Source organism: Meleagris gallopavo, chromosome 20 (assembly GCF_000146605.3).
Source record: "Meleagris gallopavo isolate NT-WF06-2002-E0010 breed Aviagen turkey brand Nicholas breeding stock chromosome 20, Turkey_5.1, whole genome shotgun sequence".
Classification (NCBI taxonomy): Eukaryota; Metazoa; Chordata; class Aves; order Galliformes; family Phasianidae; genus Meleagris; species Meleagris gallopavo.
This window is the reverse complement of record NC_015030.2, coordinates 595059-601990: the sequence shown is the minus strand read 5'-3', so window position 1 is coordinate 601990 and position 6932 is coordinate 595059. Positions and strand designations below refer to the sequence as shown.

General features: G+C 45.2%; 1 long non-coding RNA gene across 4 annotated transcripts in view; it reads right to left on the bottom strand.

The window, feature by feature from the left end:
• Positions 1-235: 235 nt before the first annotated feature.
• Positions 236-6932, bottom strand: part of LOC100543639 — a 10061-nt gene continuing 3364 nt past the window's right edge. For all 4 annotated transcript variants that reach the window (XR_002120714.2, XR_795584.3, XR_795583.3 and 1 more), the window contains 4 exons: positions 6273-6360; positions 4019-4155; positions 2745-3034; positions 236-1394 (listed from right to left, as the gene is read on the bottom strand). This is a non-coding gene — a long non-coding RNA (uncharacterized LOC100543639). The remainder of the gene's footprint in view (positions 1395-2744; positions 3035-4018; positions 4156-6272; positions 6361-6932) is intronic.

The window sequence follows — 6932 nt, the reverse complement described above, 5'->3', positions numbered from 1 at the left end:
AGGAAGAAAATTAACTTCATTCCAGATGAAACCAAAACACTCCATTCTGTCTTCCCTCCTTCCACATGATTCTGAACTCTCATCCCTTTGGCAAGTTTATCTCAGTTGTCTTCTTCTTTTGCATAACAGTTCTTCCTCAAGTTTTCCTGTCATTTAAACTCAAAGGTAAAAGAGCCTGATATCTGTTTGCTTTAACCATTTATGCAATTTAGTTAATATATATAAGCAACAAAACTTTTTTTTTAAGTATTATTTATTAAGACATAAAAAAGAGAGAGCACCAAAAGCACAAAATGAAAGAGAAGCTAACTCTCTGAAGATGAAGCAGCTATCAAGTCGTAAGTCTAACTGTGTCTCCTCTGATCACAGTGTTCACCTGCACAGAGTTACCTGCCGATGCTCTCAGGCACGTGGTCAAAAACAAAGCAGGCAGAGGAGTGCCTGAGTCTGGGACAGGTGGGCCTGAGGCCTGCCCTTGTGTCCCCAGCGAACTCTCAGCTCCCTCCTGGCTCCCATCTCCTGGGCTCTCAGGTCCCACCGCATCGCCCATCAGCTTCACAAGCGTCATCCCCAGAAGCGGTGACAGGCTGCGGGGCTTGTGCACAGAGCTCTGGAGGTTGCCTGTGCCAGGAGGATCACTGTCATTTGTCTCCCTTCAATCCTCAGTGTCCAAAGCTCAAAATAACCCCCTTGCAAGGCTCCTGCGTGGGGCCAGGCCTGCTGCTGTAGATGATACGCCTCCATGAATAGCACTCGAAGACATTCCTCAGCGGGTAGCTTGCCTTCTATATCTCACTGCAACGTGTTGCCGTGCAGGAGCTGGACAACTGTGCCGTGTCCTAAGATGGCAGATGCTATTCTTATCCCAGAAAGTCTTGCTCCGTCCGGCACAGCTCCTTTCTCAGCTGAAATGTTAACAGTCAGAAGCAGGCTGGAGTGGCCCCTCTGAAGCCAGTGGGATGGCAGCGTGTGAACGCCGCACCTGGGCGCTTGCCCTGCTCTGCTGGGATGTGCTGTGCCACCAGGAGCATGGCTGCTGCACAGCTACTGTTGGTGTTCAGCTGGGAATCAGCTTGGGATAGGTGAGGGCATCACTTCTCTTGACATCAACAATGAGAAACAAAGTCGGTGAATGTGAAAGCTCACTTCTTGCTGCTCAGAATGAGAACCCAAATCCATGAATCCCTTCCCATCATGAGGAAGGCAGCAGCACTTGCTCCAAGCTTTCTTCAGGGCTGGCAACACTGCTGAGAGCCACATTCTCTCTCAGCCAGGTGGAGTAAGAGCAGGCCATGCTGACATCAAACACTGAATTGGGGCCCCAGAGCTTGACATGTGATATGAGTCACGAAATGCACTGTAATGCAGCTCTTGTTGCTGAAAAAATTAATAAACTGGAAAACAAGAGAGACAAAGTATGAGTAACAGCAGTGCTGAAGTGCTGAAGGGAGTTTGAAATTGTGCTGGGAAGAGCAGGGAGGAGACAAGGATGGGGAGAGCAAGATGTGTGTGTGTGAAGGAAGAGAGAGGAGTGAGAAGATTGTAGAGGATGTGGGAGTAGGAGAAATGACAAGTGAGCATTAGGTTGAAGGAAGAACGGTCAGAGGAAACAGGAAGATAAATTATTGGTAAACACTAAAATGATTATCTACATATGACCATCTAACCCACGGGTGTCTGACCTTTTGGCTTGCCTGGGCCATGTGAAGTGAAAAGGAAGCCCAGCTTGTGGCTGCCTCCTTTGCATGTGCGTTTTTTGGCAGCTGAAGAATAGGATGAGAAGGAAAACAACAAACACAGCGGAGGAGGAGAATGGAGCAGAGGCTGAGCAGCTTTGAGGGATGCCAGGAAGGAGAGTTTATGCATGTAATGGGGAAAGGACCAAATCAGTGATCTGAGCCAGGGAGGATGTGTGCAGGAGGAGCAGAGGCTGGGAAAAAAAAAAGACAGTGCTATAAAGCCTGCTGTATGATCAGGACCAAAGTGGGACACTGATGTGAGGAAAATGGAAGATGAATTGCTCACTGCTTTATGGAGAATGAGGGTCATTTTGCATTCTCACTCTATTTGTGGAGTCAGGATGCCTGTCATCTGATCAGGGCTTGTGCAAAGGTCTTGAGAAAAACATCAGTTCATAGTGGCCATAAACAAGGACCTCTGAGAGAAAGTTTAAAATAGATGCAGCTGATGGGCTGATATAGAGCTGCTGTCCTGTGTGGACTGTGTGGACTGCAGGAGACCTCCTGAGCACAACAGTAGCAATTCAGTTCTAGCAGAACAAATGGTTGAAAACATTTCACTTTAGACACTCTGTCAGTAAAGCCATATTCAGTAGTTCATAGTAAGGAGCCCCAAGAGAGAAGGAAATCCCACAGAACCCAGGTTTTGCTGTTAAGGCTTCAGAGCAGTGCTCTTACAGCTCCAGCAGAGTGGGCACCACCATCTCCACATGCCAGCAGCTCCCTAAGGTCAGCACAGTGCTGCTTGGAGAAATACAATTCTGTGTACATAGAGGGTTTGGAACTGAAGCACTAAGGGGCAAACAGCAGGCTTAGCAAATACACGAGGCAGAGAGCAGTGCAGGCTCAGGGGATGGCTCTGCTTTGAGACCCCACAACTGGGAAGGCATTGGTCAACTTCAGCAGCAGGGCACTTTGAGGAATCTGAGGGACTAACTTGGAAGGAAGGCAACATACACCTGTATTGTTCAACAAAGCGGTAATTGAGTGAATTTGGCACAGCACCTTGAGATGCTCTGGGCAGCCTGGTCTAGTGGTTGGTGACCCTGCCAATGGCAAGGGAGTTGAAATTAGATGATCCTTGAGGTCCTTTTCAACCCAGGCCATTCTGTGATTCTCTGATTCTAGGCGGCAGATTTGGGATACATTTTCTCAGGCCATGGTCCTGTTTGAGATGTTAAGCAACTTTCTCTCTTCCTTTGGGCTCAGTGTTCACTTCTCCTTTGGCATAAACTCAAACCTTCTCAAGTACTTTGTGACAAGACATTCAGAGAGAAACATCTGTCCCTAGAAGACTTAAAGTGAGATAATTACCACACCACATAATAAAAGCAGGTAATTACAACAGAACAGGGAAAGTAAGCACTGCCAGACCCCCTCAGCTGCTCTTCTCCCACATGAGGCACCTTGGCTGCTGGCTGTCTGGTGACACAGCACCATCACTGACACACCACCAGCTGGTCTGTTTTGTGCAGCTAATGTGCAGTTCAAAGGGAGCAGAGACGTGTATGCTTCTCTCTGTCAGTCAGGTGGATACAGAAAACAGTTAAGGAAATGTTTATGTTGATCACCATGGATAAAATGAGTCTGTTGGCAAATTTCCTGAAGATGCAAAAGGAACTTTTCTGCAACATAGGAAGTTAGTTTAGAAAATATTCTGCTAAATAGGTAACTGCGCTGCTGTGACCATGGCACTCAGAAGATCTTACAGTGTTCTAACCTTGAAAAGTCTAACATTTAAGGAGAACAGGATTATACAAATTCCAGTACCAGTATATTTCCAATTACAGCACTGAAACCTGCCTAGAAGTGGGATTTGTGCATCTGTCTGAGTGTCAGCAAAGGAAGATATAACTTCATTGCCCTCTTTTTTAGGATGCAGTTGTTGCTAGTTCTAATATTATGCACCTAACCCTAATTTTCCTTCCCTCCCCCCCTCCCCTCCCCCTTTTGCCACTTGCTCTCTTTCTTCTCTGTCTTTCCCGGAGGCCTCATAGCCTGCCCACCCCACTCCCCTGCTCTGTAACTGGAGCCCCTCAGCTGCTTTGGTGGGTGACAGAAAGGGCATCCTGAATGTCACCTCCCTGGCAAGTGGCTGCTGCCCAGATCTCTTCTGCTGATGTTTGCATGAAGATCCTGAGTAACGGTGCACCTCTGACAGCCAAGAGCTGGTCATCCCTACTTAACAGGTGGCCTCTTTACCTGTCTCTCTGCAGCTCTGCTTGCTGCTTTGTGCTGATTGAGTCTCACGCACTGTCATGTTGCTGGAAGCCACTTACCACATCATCTCTGTCAGGCTGGCCATGCAATCACAAGCCAAAAAAACACTTTGTGTGGCTGCAACCAAATGTCAGCTTCTCTGCCCATTCAGTGCCTCTGAGCTGTACATAGGCCAAAACCTACAGAAATCCAGTCTCTGAAAAGAGAATTGGGGTTAAGAGTTACCAGACAGCAAGTAATTGGCTCCAAATGTCAAGTCAGTGCTTGACAGTGGCCACAAAAGGCAAGCAGATTATTAGGAATAATCAGGATCAACTGAGAACAAAACAGAAATCATTGTGCCAGGCTCACAAACCATGTGCTTTCCACAGCTCTGGCCTGTGCAAGTAGAAATGTTATATAGAAAGATGTCAACACTGATGGGAACACTGGAGAGACAGTGACTATGATTCTTCACTTTGGAAAAGGAATGATCAGGTGGGAATATTATATGCTTTCATAAAATTATAAATACTTTAGAAAATGTGAAAATGCATTTTCACCAGTCATCTTATATACTCTCCTTACAGATTACCTGCCAGTGCTTTGTTCTGAGGTGATGTGAATGGCTGTATGTTCTCAAATTTATGAGGCTGCCTCTACAGGTGCTGTCTTTCTGCCCCAGTTTTCCCACAGTTGTGGGAAATGGGCAAAGAGCTGCTTTCCACATCCTCCCAAATGGGCTGAGGCTAAGTTCTGTACAGCAGTTAGCAAAGCATGTTATTTGGGAATAAAATTCTCTGAAGTCTTGGGGAAAACAAAGAGAGAAAGGAAGGGAGGAAGGAAGGAAGGGAGGGAGGAAGGAAGGAAGTATACTATATAAGAAAAGGGAGGAAGGAAGGGAGGAAGGAAGGTGTACTATTTAAGAAAAAGATTGCTATACTCAGCTCTTTTCTGAATCAGAGGATAATAATAAAATAATTATCACAGCAAAGTGATCTACGGTGATCTACTACGGGAAAACACACTGGAGCAGCGGGTACTGCTAAATAGCTGCTCCCTGAAACCAGTTACAGCTTTTCCACATCCATCCTACCAGCTGCAAGCCTGGAAAACCAATAGTCTGCCTGTATTCCTCTGCTTCAGCTGAGTAACTTTGACCTCCTCTGCAGGAGCAGGCTGATTAATACCTGGTAAAAAATACTTACTCGGGTCAATAAGGTAACAGGTAGCAATGCAAGGGAGAAGATAGCTTGATACAGCATCTGCCTTTGATTAAGAAGCATCACAGTGCTATAGAACCTAACTAAGGAAGTCTTGTCAAACAACCTGAATGTTAAAGTGTTAACTAAATGTTCACTAAATGTTAAGTGAAGCTGGTGTTCTGAATCAGCTTGCTGTGCAGTTTCTTTCATGTTGGTGACTAAGCAGGGTGTTCTTCCTCTTGAAATTCTGAGGGAATACATGTTAATTTTAATTCCTCTGAAAGTAAGTCTCAAATTCAGCAGATGCACATGGCATAACCGAGGACACATTTCTTGGCATTTGTGCTGTTTGTGCCTGTTAAGAGATTTGCTACTGAACTCAGTGGGGGTGGTAGGGAGGGGGGCAAAGAAACAGTTGCAGCTGTGTCTTGGTGATATTGCTGCCTTTACCAAAGTAAAAATATCACTGATGTCACATATAAAACCTCTCTTCAGTTTCTTCCAAGAAGAGCAGACAGGAGATGGGGAGGCAGGGGAGGAGAGGGAAGGGGGGGGGGATGTAGTTCTACTGCTTTGTTCCTGCAGTCAAAGAGGGAATAGAATCCTTCTCTCAGTCAAACATCAGTGGTTGAGAAATCCCTCTAATTTGTTCTTTCTTTTACTGCCATGAGCTAAAAGAAGGTATAAGACTGCGTTTCTGTAAAATCCACTGCAAGCCCCTAAGAGGCTGATAAAGCAGTCTGCTTTGATCCCCTTGCCTTTTAGCTCGACTGCCTTAATATCAGATTATCTCATTTAACTGCACAGATCACATTACAGGTGGGCATGCAGAGCAGCAGGGAACTTGGTGAGTTTCTGTATTTTTCTCTGAAGCAGTCCAGTGGTGAATAAGAACATAGGAGGGAACTCCAAATCCTCAAACCACTCTTGCTTTTGGAGAGGATGATATTTGCAGAAATACACAAATATATATAATGAACTTTTGCTTCTTTTGTGTCTGCTTTCCCTAGAGGGGGTCTGGGCAGTACCTCGCTGTTGTGACAGTTTCCTAGTTTTGTTTAATCCCAATTTGCAATTTTTGTTCAAATATAAGATGGGGTTCTTAGGAGAAATTGTCTTGGAAAGGTACCTTGTTTTATACTCCCACGTTGTTTGAAATTCACAGTGAGAATTTGGATCTGCTGCCTTGGACAGAACCATGCTGGAGTCATGGGTATCTGGATGAAACAAATCAGTACTGAGGTTATTCTCCCGTAGCATCAACCATTCAAATTGTAATAGGTTTGTAATCTCCCCTCCATGGTCCATGGAGAGGAAAGGATTCCTGCATGGGAAGCCAGGCTAAGGAAAGTTTCTTACTTATGGAGATGCTCATTCTTCCCCTTTTACCATGAAGGGGGCCCAGGAAACTCAGAGCACACACACTGCTTTCATGGGGTTGTGGATAGGACTCCTACCACCCATGTGCACACATTTGGGCTCTACGAGCCCAACTTTAACCCAGTTTTGTGCTAATGAATCACAGTGCATTTGGAAAAATGTGCTTTAAGTTATTGATTATGATACTTCACAGTTATCACTATTATTGCTTATTTTGCAAACAAAGAGTAGACAAATTAGCAGAAATGGTATGCTACTCTGAGTAAGCTGGGCTTTGAGGAAAAAAATACATATAGTTATGTTCAGGGGCTCTAACAGAATTCATTAACAGTGGAAAACTATTTCTTCCATAGAACCATAAAACCACAGAATGGCCTGGGTTGAAAAGGACCACAATGATCATCTAGTT